Here is a 15,923-nt window from a genome sequence, read left to right on the forward strand (position 1 = left end):
ATTAGAAAAAATAAATCCAAATATCCAATGGATATTATATTTATGGTTAACTAACTTAAAATTTATATAAAAATAAAAAATACTATATATTTAAAAATATAATATAATATTTTATTTTATATATCAACGGAGGAGATTTAAATAATTGATGGTATTCTACCAAACAACTTTGTCAATTTATTTTATTTATAATTCAATGAACATGAAGTTTTGGTTTTGTGATAAGAAGGAGGTTTTAGAATTTTCGAGTTTTAAGTTCAAGTTTAATTATGTTTTATTTGATTGTCTAATTATGTTTTATTTTGTTAATTAATTATTTAATGATATATTATATATAGATGTAATATTTGATTATTATTATTATAATTTATTTTATATTTGTAATTTAATAAATAATCCAATAAACACTTATTAATTAACTAAACCCATTTAAATAGAATTTAAAACTTCATGTGAATGTATAAAATGACGGTAATTTATACATGTCAAAACTCATTGAATATAAATTACACATAATTTTTTTTTAATTGTACTTTGAATTGTTAGGATTGAAACTCTAATAGCTAAAACAGAATCTAGAATTCTACCGAATTTTATTTTCTCTCATAAACCTCACTTTTCCTTTTGGTCGAAGGACTAATTAAATAAAGAAATCAATGATCCATAAAGATTGGATCTAAGTTCACCTCATCTTATTATGCTATTGGGTGTGATATGAAAGGACACAAACCCTTGATAAAAAAAAAAAAAAAAAAAAAGAGGACTTGGCTTCACGATGGGAGGGTTGAAATTATTATAATCTAAAGCTAGGTTCATGCACAGTCGATTTGATCAAGAGTAGGATAAGGAGAGAAAAATTGTAGCCATAAACAAATCCCAAGTTCTAGTAGCTGCCTCTTAGATCTAGCTTTTAGTTTTTCCATCTATTATTGTTTGCTTTAATATGAAAAATCTGATTTTGTATCAAAAAAGAATTTATATTTTCTTTTTGATCTTCCATTTGTCTAATTTGGTGGGAAATTTTGTGGTAATAATGTATAGTCTAATATAAAATGATTAGGTTGGAAAAATAATGATAGTAGCATGATAATGACAAAACCTCATTGTAAATGCCAAGGATATTTATTGGTTAAAAGGATATCATATCCTTTTTTTATGTTAACAGTTTTCAACAAATAATCAAGATAATTTTAATATTTATGTTGATCTCATATATCATATCGATATGATATTTTCAGTGCTACATTAATCTGGGTAATGTTTTTATTGTCTCCTAATATTCTCTTACCACTTATCTATAAATATAAAGATCTAGATACTATAAAAGTAACACACACTACTCTCTCTTATCTTTATTACTTTTTTTTCGACAACATTGTTTTTGGTTCGTGTGTCGAACTACAAATGTGAAAAATATTTTATGCCTTTACATCTAATCGTTTTTCTCTTCTATTTTTTTAAAAATATTTTGAGATCAAAGCTCGATACAAACAATAATAATTTTGATAGTTGGAGATTCGATAAAGTTGTATTCTTTTGTATATAAAAAATTAAGAGAGTGTATCCCAAAAAATAATAAAAAATAATAAAAAAAGTGTCTTCAAATACATATTGTAAAATTTTAAAAATAAAATTTTATTATTTTATGTTTTCTTAGCAATTATCTTTTTATTTTTAAATTAAAATTTTAAAGCATTTGATTGATTGATTGTCAAATATATTGTATGTATCTATTCATGCAATCCACTATCCAAAACTCAGATGAAACTATAGTTTTAAGCAAACTCAAATAAATAATAAAGAAAAAAAAGCTATAACTATGGATGAATATCTCTTTTTAAGCTTCAAATTGACAATAAAAGCATCTTTAATAATAATTTTTTTTAACCAACCAAAAAATAATTTATTTAATAGATATTGAAAATCTAAAATGGAGGGCTGCAGGTAATCCATCCTTATCAAGAATATAGACCTAGTTGAATAAGCTTGTCTTCCTTTTAAAGAATAATTTTATGAAGTTATTTGAAAAAGAGATATAATAATTTTACCATTCCGTCAAATAATTTTGCTATATGTATTTGGTTAAATTTTATATTTGATTTATTTAGTTATACTTTTTATTTGTTAATTAATTAATTTGATTATTTATTAAATTTTTATATAAATATAATAATTGATTATAATTATAATTTTTTATAGTCATAATTCTATAAAAAGTTGCAATGTATTGCCCTTTTTTAAGGTTTTATAAAAGAATTTAATATATATTAAAAAAAATTAATATGTAGTAATAAATGTGATTTTTTAAATAAATACAAGTTATATTTGGTTCAATTGTTGCCTTCTTTGTGGGATTGAAATCTAAATTGATACTTTCTAAGATTGAAGTGTAAGATTTGAATCCCTATTTCATTTACCTTCCATATGTATCAAAAATATTGAATTCAAATTATTCTCCTAAAAATTAGAAAAAATAAATCCAAATATCCAATGGATATTATATTTATGGTTAACTAACTTAAAATTTATATAAAAATAAAAAATACTATATATTTAAAAATATAATAATAAATTTTATTTTATACACCAACGGAGGAGATTCAAATAATTGATGGTATTCTATCAAACAACTTTGTCAATTTAATTTAATTTTTTTTTTATAATTCAATGAAAACATGTCAATGAAGTTTTGGTTTTGTGATAAGAAGGAGGTTTTAAAATTTTTGAGCTTTAAGTTTAGTTTAATTATGTGTGAATTTAATTGTCTAATTATGTTTTATTTTGTTAATTAATTATTTAATGATATATTATATATAGATGTAATATTTGATTATTATTATTATAATTTATTTTATATTTTTAATTTAATAAATAATCCAATAAACACTTATTAATTAACAAAACCCATTTAAATAGAATTTAAAACTTCATGTGAATGTATAAAATGACGGTAATTTATACATGTATAAATTGTACTTTGAATTGTTTATTGGATTGAAACTCTAATAGCTAAAACAGAATCTAGAATTCTACCGAATTTTATTTTCTCTCCTAAACCTCGCTTTTCCTTTTGATCGAAGGACTAATTAAATAAAGAAATCAATGATCCATAAAGATTGGATCTAAGTTCACCTCATCTTATTATGCTATTGGGTGTGATATGAAAGGACACAAACCCTTGATAAAAAAAAAAAGGGCTTGGCTTCACGATGGGAGGGTTGAAATTGTTATAATCTAAAGCTAGGTTCATGCACAGTCGATTTGATCAAGAGTACGATAAGGAGAGAAAAATTGTAGCCATAAACAAATTCCAAGTTCTAGTAGCTGCCTCTTAGATCTAGGTTTTAGTTTTTCCATCTATTATTGTTTGCTTTAATATGAAAAATCTGATTTTGTATCAAAAAAGAATTTATATTTTCTTTTTGATCTTCCATTTGTCTAATTTGGTGGGAAATTTTGTGGTAATCATGTACAGTCTAATATAAAATGATTAGGTTGGAAAAATAATGATAGTAGCATGATAATGACAAACCCTCATTGTAAATGCCAAGGATATTTATTGGTTAAAAGGATATCATATCCTTTTTTATGTTAATAGTTTTCAACAAATAATTAAGATAATTTTAATATTTATGTCGACTTCACATCATATTGATATGATATTTTCAATGCTACATTAGTTTTGACAATATTTTTATTATTTTTTAATAATCTTTTATCTATAAATATAAAAGTTTAGATATTAAAAAAGTAATACACACCACTTTCTCTTATCTTTATTACTTTTTTTTTTCGACAATATTCTTTTTGGCTCGTGTGTCAAACTATAAACGTAAAAAATATTTTAACCTTTACCTTTAATCATCTTTTTCTTTTGTCTTTTCAAAAATATTTTGAGATCAAAGTTCGATACAAACAATAATAATTTTGATAGTTGGAGATTTGATAAAGTTGTATTCTTTTGTATATAAAAAATTAAGGGAGTATATCCCAAAAAATAAAAAAAATAATAAAAAAGTGTCTTCAAATACATAATGTAAAATTTTAAAAATAAAATTTTATTATTTTATGTTTTCTTAGCAATTATCTTTTTATTTTTAAATTAAAATTCTAAAGCATTTGATTGATTGATTGTCAAATATATTGTATGTATCTATTCATGCAATCCACTATCCAAAACTCAGATAAAACTATAGTTTTAAGCAAACTCAAATAAATAATAAAGAAAAAAAATCTATAACTATGGATGAATATCTCTTTTTGACCTTCAAATTGACAATAAAAGCATCTTTAATAATAATTTTTTTTTAACCAATCAAAAAAGAATTTATTTAATAGTTATTGAAAATCTAAAATGGAGGGCTGCAGGTAATCCATCCTTATCAAGAATATAGACCTAGTTGAATAAGCTCATCTTCCTTTTAAATTGGACGCAATCCAATCTGAGGGCCGCAGGTAATCCTTCCTTATCAAGAATATAGACCTAGCTGAAATTGGATGCAATCCAATCAGCAGCTTTATTAGTTGTTCCATCAACACAACTCAATTTATTTTTCAAAATTTCATCTAAAAAGGTAGTTTTCAAAATTCCTTTAAATTCTTCATTTCCTTATTGAATATGATCCAAGATAAAATATAAACTAAAAAAAATAAATATTATTTTATTTAACTTTAATATATAATTTATATTATTAATAATATCTATATATTTTTATAAATCTAATGATACTCATATTGCATATTTTATTTATACATATATATTTTTTATTTTTAACATTTTGTTTTTCTTTTATAATTATTTTTTATCTTATCAAATTTTAATAAACTAAATTTCTTTTAAAGAAATATTTATCAAAATAAAATAATGACATTAGCTAAAAAAATAAAATAATTACAAATGCTAACATTTTGAAATGACACATTTTAAAATGCTTTTCATTTTAAATTTCTTCAAAATTTCAAAATTCTCTTTCAAATGCACCATAAAAGTAACCCATCCAGGTTTTGGAGGCTCATCTTAAGTCTTTCAGCACCATATACTCTGAATTGAATTAGCCTCTCCTTCAATATTCAACACTTCCACATATTAATATATCTCTTTTACACTAAAAAAAAATATAATTAATGTATCTCCAAGCTGCTAATTAACGATTTAGGTTAGGGATAATAGAGTCGGTATTCAACAAATTGATGTAAGAATTGATAGGTTGATAAGTATCCATCCCAACATTCCAGCTCTAATAGAGAAGAATCTAAAATTGAGCAACTTTCTGCTTGCAGTGGTTGGCAAAAGTAGATACTTCATATTGGAAGAAATCAGTATCCTTTCATAATAATCAATGTCCTGCTCAAGCTCAATGTTCTGTTCAGACTCTTATAATCCAGCAATTTCCTGCACGTAAAAGGGACACCCATGCATGTCTATGAATAGCTGTACGTAACACCATCATACAAAGTTATGGCTGTGGATGTTCGAGGGAACTTAGTAACAGTACTATGAAAAGCATGAATGCCTAACACAATTTACTCACGATGGTAAATGCATTAGAACTTCCCAAACGATTTTTATGCAGTGAAATTATGCACTCCACACTTACCCTTTGTAGCTGTTTTCTTATATATAGCAATGAGCAGCATCAATATAAGCTTGAGCAGAGAACATGAGAAATTTACCTGAGAGAAGATCGTGGAGAGAACCGTTGGGCATAAACTCATACACCAACATCGTGAGAAAAAAAAGACAAACATCTAAGAATGGCAATGGAGTAGATATTCGTTATTTTTTTATATATTTATATACGAATTCATTTAACTAATAACACTGCAAATAACACTGAAATGGTTTAAACATGCAGGGAGGCGACAATCAGTGAAACCGTGCAAAGAAATCAGTGAGAAACTGAGAATTTATGATTTAATCCTTCGGTGAAATAAATTCGCAATTGTTCAAAAAGTTTTTGCTTAAAAGACATTGCCAAACATGCTCAAGTAATAAACATTGATTTTTCATAAAAAATAGACACTAACCACTATTTTAAGTCTTTTTTATTTCTCCAAAATAACCCTGCTAAAGACGTATCATAATATATCTTATAGTTCAAAGCTTGTAGAGATAGATACATGATTAGATAATTTTGTAATTCAAGTTAGCATGTACAAAAGATTAACATCCTAGCAATTCGTATTAACATTGAAACAAAAATATGAAAAAAAAAAAAAAAGGAAAAAAGTTTAAGTCAAATAAGCAAAACCCCCCAAAACTCAACAGGATAATAATGTCGTGTAGGTAATGGCATATAGGAAAAACGTAGAAAATGCCAAATGGCTAAAGCAAAAGACGTAATTTTGGAAAAACTAAGTACAATGGCACCATAAGCATAAGCCACATGTTCCTTTTGTTTCAAATAAATGGAGTCCACAATAAAAACGTGTCAAAGCCTGCATGTATATATATATATATATATATATATATATATATATATATATATATATTGTGCAGTGGAGCTTTCATATTGTCACACCCCAAATTCAAATATTTGTGACATGACAACACTGTATGCTTATTAGATGAATCTCATAACTATATAAGGTAATAGATGTTAAATTAAATTAAAATCTTTAATAATCTCTAAAATAATATTTTATAGAATCTCAATTTTACAAAATTATATTATTGGTAAATTGGTCAAAAATACTAAAGTTTTTACTAACAAACCTTTTAAAATCAATAATAAAATACTTACTTTGAAAATAATATCAAACTAAAAACAGATGTTAATCTTACTAACATAAGAAATTGTCGAGATAAAGATTAAGTATCTCAAGACACAAACAGTGAAATCTAAAAAAGTAGAGAAAAATAAAAGAATGAGTACAACAACTCAGCAAGTAATCGATATCCCCTTAGTTAGATTAAGCATGCTACAAAACATTTAGGTTAATACATTAACTAAGTGATTTGAAAATATTTTAGGTAATCTTGTATTCAAATATATTTCTACAAATTAGATTTTCAGATTACAAAATGAAATAAATACCACAAAATTATAAAGTTCATTAGTCTCTTATAACATTTTAAGACCACATATAACTCTTATAAAGTAGGTCAGAATCAAAATTTTTCCTATTGTGCAATTAGATCATTGCATTGATAATCATAATTAACTAGTTAGTGCAATGGGACAGAATAAAAAATCACAATAACCCCTTTACTACAATGAGATATAAGCATATCACCGATGATATGATAAACAAAAATCACTATTCTCAATCGATGGCACAATTCGAAACAAGTATCGATATCACAAAATATTTATCGACATGACCAACAATTAACCCCCATTGGTAGCGTTAAAACATGGTCACACTAGAAGACAAAATCTAAAATATATTTTTAGGTTACTTAACATATACAAATTTAATATATATATATATATAAACTTCCTCAAATTTAATAAATTTCATAATTATTCCGAAGCAAAATTTTATATTTTAACACACGATGGATATATATAGATATATTATTATGAAATCATATTCGGAAATCAAAATAATATCAAATTATATTTCAAACTTATAACAAAGAAATCATACATATATTTTGCATGCTCAACCTGGCTTATAAAACAAATGAACAAAATAATATATATTATATATTTCAACTCTAAATATATTGAGGCTAATTTTTAGGGATATAAAAACTAAAGGGATGTTAAGTTACTTACCTAATGCGTTAAATCGATACTTAAGTAGCAAATCACTCAATTATCTTGGTATCCTAATAATTCAAGAAATATTCAAAAATCAAAATTTAACCCAAAAACATAAATTTAATAAGGTAAACCTCCCGCGGGTTATTCTAAGCAAATTGGATTATGTGTCAACCTTTTCGACAATTCAAAACAATTTGAAAATATTTTTTTAGCATATAAAATAATTTCTTTTGATATAACAAAATGTCTAAAATTGAGTATAAATATGAAATTAAGGATTAAAATATAAAAATCAGTAACAATATAAATTTTTACAAATATTTAATTTTTTTTAATTTGAATATAATTTAATAACCCTTTAACAATATTAATAATATGAAATTAATACAGTAAAAATATACTAAAACAAGTAAAAATTTATTAAAAATAATATAACCAAAATTCAAGTAATTTACAACTACATACATCAAATTTTGGCTGGAAATAATTTTAAAAATAATTAAAAATAAGAATTTTTAAATTCTAAAAATTTCACATTTTGTGATCATTTGGCTTACTTTGAGCTATAAAAACTTGAACATCCTACAGTTCCTAATGACAAAGGGAGGCACGAATTTAAAGTATGGATGTAATACTACAACCTAGAATTTTGTTTTGGCAAAAATGATTTTTGGAAGCTTAAGTTTCAAAGATCAAAGCTTGACAAATTATTACAAATAATCCAAATTTTTTGAGTTTCAGATTTATGAAGATTATTTTGGGGCTTCATTTCTCTTAGGCTATAAATTATATGAATAAACCAATTATACCATTAAAGATTTCATATTTCATACTATCAAATGCACTTAAAGTTTGACCAAATCGATCACTAGAGTAGGGAGCTTTGACCACTCAAAGTCGAACATTTATAACTATAAAAAATTCAAAAATAAAAAATTTCAAATATTCAATTTTCTTAAATTGCTTAATCAAATAAAGTGTCACATGTACTATTAAAAAGGTTTTGAAGAAACCTTTTCATTGACACCTACAATTTCATCGGATTATCATTAAAAAGTCACCAAAATTTTTTTAAAATTGAAAATATACAAAAATATAAGATAAAGTTTATAAAAAATTTCATAAAACATGAAAATTTTAAAAAAATTTCATAAAACATGAAAATTTTAAAAAAAATTTTATGATTGATTTGCCTTTCCTCTTCCTCTCTATCTCTTCTCGAGAGTTTCTTTAAGTTTTTCTCTTTCTCTTTTTCTTTTTTGTTAGAGAAAACTATCAAAAAAATTGTCGATAAGTTTTTTTTTCTAATTTTTTTTCTCCTTTAGTATTTTTTTTTTAACATTAATGATACTTATGGGCTGGGTAATTGATTAGGCTATAACAACTTGGGCTTGGGTATTACAATATCAATTAAATATGTGTAGAAAAATAAGTATTAATTTGAATATTAAGAAATGAGGTACCTATAATTTCTTTCCACAATTTCATGTTTCTATAGGAGGAAATAGAATTTTGACAGATTAAGATTACACTTTAACAGATAATGATTATCATGATCATTTTCTTAATCACTCCACTCTATCTTATTTTTAGTTGGATTTTGTATATTTTTATCACATTATATATTTATCATGTATTTATTTTGTATTTTTTGGTATTTACCTTTTATCTTGTATTTATCTTGTTCATTCTTCTTTGTACTATAAATACCATACAACACATCAGTTGACTTCAAACCATTTCCTCTCAATTCTATTTTTCTTCAAACCCTTTTATGGTATCAGGCCAACGAGCTCAAACGAGTATAGTGTTGATTCTTTCCTTTTATGATAATCTTCAATCTTCCCTTTATTATTATTTTTTTATTATTTGTCTGCAATGTCAAATCACACCATTTTCACTATTATCAACAACTTTTCTAATCCAACTTCCCACAATACTAGTTCCAATCCAGTAGATGGATTGACTACCAACACTGGATCTAATATCTTATTTTTCAACCACCGAACACCTTTCTTTACTATCAATGCTATTGCCCATCTCCCATTCAAACTCGATCACACATTCTAAGAGCAACAATTCAAGTCCCTTTTGCTTGGCTAGCTAGTTTTGGGCTATGTTGATGGATCAATCCCTTGTCCACCAAAAATAATTGTCAAAGAAAATTCCAATTCTCCTGAAATGATTCCCAATCCTATTTATGATCAATGGATTCACCAGATCAACTTCTTTTACATGGCATAATTTTTTAACTTCAGAGAGATTAGAGATTTTTATTTTCCTCTTTTTTTTATTCTCTTACTTCTTAATACTGTTAAAAATCTTAAACAATCCCAGTAATCACATTACCATGAGCCAAATCAAGAAATTAAATTACAAAAAGTAAGATTTTGTTCAAAAAATTACCTTTTTTCAAATCAAACACTTTCTTAATATATATTTAAAAAATGAAGACTAATTTAAAAAAAAAAAAGAAAATATATCATCCTGTTAATCTAATTTGTAAAATTAAAAAACTTCAATAACAATATATTAAATAATTTATCTTATTTTTAACCATAATTCATTAACAAAAATCAAGAGAAGTAGGTGCAAAATCCTGGAACCATATATTAGAAGAATAAACCATAAAGGAAATGTAAGCTTCGCAACCTAATTATCATTGTAGCAGATTTAATTATTTGACACTTAAAAATATAATAAAAACCAATATCTCCAAAGAAAGTAACTTTCCATGACGTTAGGCTGGCAAAAAATTACGTATTTGAGTTAGCAATCATTCCATCAAACCAACAAAATACAGAAGGGTCAATAATAGACGCCTCTATTCCAATCAACCTCTTGCCCTAAAATTATTTCGCGGCTATACCTTAAGTAATTTTAAAAAATTCCGAGTCCTTAAAGATAAATAATTAAATACTAAAATTTACTTAATTGAACAAAAGTAATTATTGATTTTTATTTTTAAGCTTTATCTTTTACAAACTCTTAATTTTTAAATTTATTAATTAATTAATTATCAATATTGATAGTATATAAAATTTATATATTCATAATATATCAAATATAAATTATAATAGTAAATAGAAATAAAACAAGAAAATACAACAAAAAAATACCTTGAACTACACATTGCAATAACATTTAAAGATTTTGAATTCCAATGTTGAAAAATACACAGTTAGTTCATTAGTTACACCATGATTTTTTTTTTTTAATGAAAAGAAATGTTTAAACAGGTTAAAATTCATTAGACCGGATTCATGTATTATATTTGCCATTTGAAAGTAAGCATTTCAGATAAGGAAATGAGTTTAAGACGTGTGAGTTTGTGCTATATATCAAGCTTTTGCATAGTCACTTTGACTCGATAAGCTGAAAAAATGTTTCAAAAACAGGATGGGGGGGCTTTTAGATGATCTAAGAAGAGATAAGGACGGGGTTTTCGAAAACTGTGTGCTTCTGGACAAGTTCCGAATCAAGTGAGCTATCCAATTTTGTTGGATGGCTTATGCAAACATGATAAAATCTAAGACAATATGTTCATAGCAATTAAAATGTGAGTTGACTCGTTTTATTATTGTTATTAATTTAGGACTTTTGTAGTTAGTCGATTAATTGAAAGCACTAAGCCCAAATAAAAACTCCATGGCTACATGTGAATGCAACTTCAACTCATATTCACTGTTTTATATGTCTCTCAAATGTAAATTACTAGTAGTAATTTTTTTGAATAAATATTTATTATCCAAGAAGACGTAATCACTTACAAACATTAAGTACAACAGTATCTTATTTTTCATACAATCAAATTTTTATATTTTTTTTATTATCACTGTTACTGGATAACTATACCTCAACTTAAATCTCATAGTAGTAATTTGTTTTGCTTGGTTGGCAGGAATTTTTCATCAACTTGGGAAGATTATTTTTGTTTTAAATCTAAAAGTCTAAGGGTATCAAGTAAAACAATTGTCTGTATCTTTTCTCTTTATCCATTTTTCTCAATGATCCTTGGATTCAAACTGAGCAGCCCAATTACAGTTTGGTACATGGGCAGCACTTTAACACCAAATCCAAAGTCGTACCACTGTTTTCCGCTTTTAGCCTTCCACAAAAGCACGGTGCTTTGGATCTCTTTCGTATGAAGGCCCATAACATTTTCCATATGGATGGGTAAAGGAACCCAAAAACAAGTTTACGTCTTATATTTTAATAAAAGAAAAAAAAGTAAGGAATAAATAATGAATTCATAATAAACTTATAATTGATTAATTATATGATTCTGATGTATAAATTTTATATTATCATTCAATTAAATTAAATGATGTTAATTAATTAATATTTTTTAAAAATTAATTTTTTATATATTTATTTTTTAAAATTAATAAAAATTTTAAACTCGTAAATAAAGTGATGTCCGCTTTACTTTAATAAGCGCATTTTAAAAAGAAAAAGGAACGAGAATGTTTGAGTAATTATTCCTTGGTAGAACTTACGCACATAACTGTTCTTAGCTGCAAAAATTCTCCACTTCCTCCAGTAAGTCTCTGTCTCTCTCTATCTAAGTACATTATTCAGTTTTCTGTTTGTTGAAAACTCCTCCACTTCCATTGAAGAAGAACACAGGTTTTCATCCTTGTAACACTCCTTTTTTACTTCTTCTGCCCACTGTGCTGTTCTTTACTCTTGGAACTTCAGTTTATGGCTTGAAACATTTAGCTTATTTAGGACATCAGAAGAAATGGGTTTTATGTTTTAGCATATGGAACTGTAAATATTTCATAGTTTAGCTTCAGTTTTTGAGTTTGTTTCACTCATGGAATTGAGATGGGATGCTCCTGTTTTTCACCCCTGGATACCCTCAAAATTACCTGCACTGCCACTCTTGCTCTTGCTAATGCTACCTCTATGTTTGTTTAGCCCATCTCATTGTTTTGATCTTGACCCAGAGGACAAAGCCTCACTGTTGTCATTCAGGTCATCAGTTCAAGACCCTGGCCTGAGCTTAGCAACCTGGTTCGGGTCAAACTGCACAAACTGGACCGGAATTTCTTGTGAAAACAGGACTGGTCGGGTTATTTCTGTGAACCTGGCTAATATGAATTTGTCTGGTAAAGTGCACCTTGGTTTATGTGAACTATCATTTCTTGAATACTTGAAATTATCTCAGAATAACTTCAATGGCACAATTCCAAAATGTTTTGGTTCATTGGGTAGTCTTAAGACTCTTGATCTTAGTCACAATATCTTTAGTGGAGTTCTACCGGATGATATCATGAGGCTTAGGCAATTGAGAGAACTTGTGTTGAATGGAAACCGAGAACTTGGTGGTGTTTTGCCGTGGTGGATTGGTAACTTTTCGAGCAATTTGGAAAAACTTGATTTGGGCTCGAATTCATTTCATGGGGAGATGCCTGACAGCTTGTTTTACTTGAAGTCCTTGAGGCACTTGGATCTTGGAGACAATTGTTTATCAGGCAATATTCATGAGTTTTATCAGTCATTGGAGTTTCTGAATCTCGCTTCAAATCAGTTATTTGGTACATTGCCTTGTTTTTCTGCTTCTACACAGAGTCTAACTGTTCTGACATTGGCTAACAATTCTCTTGTGGGAGGAATACCTACTTGTATAGCCTCGCTGGAACTATTGGCACATCTTAATCTATCATTTAATCACCTGAGTTATGGTTTATCTCCGAGACTTGTGTTTACAGAAAAGTTGCTTGTGTTGGACTTGAGTTTCAATGCTTTATCAGGTCCTCTTCCAGGCAAAATTGCAGAGGCAACAGAAAAATCAGGCCTCGTTCTTCTGGACCTCTCTTACAATCAGTTTTCTGGTAAAATCCCATTGAAGATCACCGAGCTGAAAAGCTTGCAAGCACTATTTCTTTCTCATAATCTGCTTACAGGGGCAATTCCAGCAAGTATTGGAAATTTGACTTATCTCCAAGTAATTGATCTGTCACACAACTCCTTATCAGGTTCAATTCCATTGGATATTGTTGGGTGTTTTCAGTTACTTGTATTGATACTCAATGACAACAATCTTTCTGGTGAAATTCAACCTGAGCTTGATGCATTAGATAGCTTGAAGATATTGGATGTCAGTCACAACAAGATTTCTGGTGAAATCCCACTAACCTTGGCAGGGTTAAAATCACTAGAGATTGTAGATTTTAGCTCCAACAACCTCTCTGGAACACTGAATGATGCAATAACCAAATGGTCAAACCTCAAGTATCTCTCCCTAGCTCAGAACAAATTCAGTGGGAATTTACCCAGCTGGCTATTCAGTTTTGAAGCAATCCAAATGATTGATTTCTCTGGGAACAAATTCTCAGGCTTCATTCCAGATGGTAACTTCAATATTAGCTTTCGCAATAACAATGGAAACATTGATAGAGAACCTAAAGAGCCATTTATTGCAATGAGAAATGCTGAGATAAAAATTTCTGCCATGGTCATTGATAGTAAGGAATTGAGTTTCAACTACATGGTTTCTTCAACAGTTGGAATTGACTTGTCTGATAATTTGTTACGGGGTGAGATTCCAGATGTTCTCTTTCAAGTAGAAGGATTGGAATATCTAAATTTATCTTATAATATTCTCGATGGTCAGCTTCCAAGTTTGGAGAAAATGCAGAACTTAAGGGTCTTGGATTTGTCACATAATTCCTTATCTGGCCAGATCCCTGGAAATATCTCCACCCTTAGAAATCTGATACTCTTGAATTTATCATATAACAGATTTTCTGGTTCTATTCCTGTTAATCAGGGATATCGGAGATTCCCAGGAGCGTTTGCTGGTAATCCGGATTTATGTGTGGAGTCCTCCGGTGAGGGATGTGACAGAGCAAGCCTCCCTGCTGTACCTGGGAAGACATTTGAAGAAGTTGAGGGACCAATACTGGTTTGGGTGTTCTGTATAAGTGCTTTTGTTAGTTTCTATTTTGGTGTTGTGGCTCTCTTTTGTTCAGCTCGAGCTAGGAGTTACATCCTACAGACAAAAGTTTAATGCAGTGAATGCTTTCTTCTGTACATTTACACTTCCCTACTTTTGGGGGTCAATGTTCTTATTGAGAGAGATTAAACTAAATGCTCAACACATTAGAAGGTATGGCATCTCAAAGATCGATTCTCTTTATCAGCTGATTTTTAATGTAACCGTTCAATATATGACAACTTCCGGCTATTAAGATTGGATGACATTCCAACTGCAATCTTTTGTGAGGACACAAAAGGCATCTGATCTGCTTTTATCATCCTAGGAAGAGAAGCCTAAGGGCTTATAACACACATATATTCTCCTCCTTTTCACTAATAACTGGCTGGATTCAAATTTAAACATTCCATTCCCCCATAGAGTTGTTAGACGTAGAAAAGGTAACTGGATTTGGGTTATGGTATCCTAACTCGAAGATGTTGTCCATGATATTGTTAGTATAGTTTCAAGATGCTTCTTTCTAGAGAAAATTAAAATGAAAAAAAATGGCCTCTGGGAATATGGTAGTTCTGATAATGTTACATGATGTATGTAGGACAACAATGCAACTCTATTCTTGATATGAAAAAAACGAAAGATGAACAGTAGAAAAGGAGTAGTGAAGCAAATAAACAAAGATTTCAGTATCCAAGACCACCAATACTCCCAACATTAAAAACCATACAGAGGAATACAAACAAAACTAGCAAAAAGGAAGGGGAAGAGGAGAATGTTGATATGGAAATTAAACTTGCCAAAACAGCAAGCTTGAAAGTTAATAGTAAACTACAAAACTATCATTGACTTACAAGGGGAACAACCAAATGTTTTTAAGTGCTTGACCAAAGAATGAACATGTGCAGCCAAATAGCATGTACTCTATAATCAATAAGAAAGACTCGTGAGGGCGGCTTCTATATATGGAAAGCATTAACGGCGGAATCGCTAGTATTAAGAAGAAAAGGATACAACTTGGGAAAGCATGATAGGAAATGACGAGCAATCCTCAATTCAGTTGGCACCATTTCTTTCAAAGGAGAATCCATCAAATGGCACGTAAATCATCCAAATCATATGCTCAACGAATCACCCATGCATAGCATAGGTCAACACCCAAAATCCTCTTCTCCAACACACACATGCATATCCCCCAGTTCCAAAAAACAATTGTGACACGTGACATTCAAAGGAACTTGAATTCCCTTTTATTATAGAAAGTACTAATT

General features: G+C 28.1%; 1 pseudogene across 1 annotated transcript; it reads left to right on the forward strand.

Annotated features, from left to right (window-relative positions):
* Nucleotides 1-12,158: 12,158 nt before the first annotated feature.
* On the forward strand, nucleotides 12,159-14,895 carry LOC111277715 (receptor-like protein CLAVATA2 pseudogene; annotated as a pseudogene). Its single transcript, XR_016343522.1, has one exon. The product of XR_016343522.1 is annotated as a receptor-like protein CLAVATA2 pseudogene (transcript).
* The last annotated feature ends 1,028 nt before the right edge of the window (nucleotides 14,896-15,923 follow it).

The sequence above is a fragment of the Durio zibethinus genome, chromosome 7 (assembly GCF_047325235.1).
Source record: "Durio zibethinus cultivar Kanyao isolate XHJ-2024 chromosome 7, ASM4732523v1, whole genome shotgun sequence".
NCBI classification, from domain to species: domain Eukaryota; kingdom Viridiplantae; phylum Streptophyta; class Magnoliopsida; order Malvales; family Malvaceae; genus Durio; species Durio zibethinus.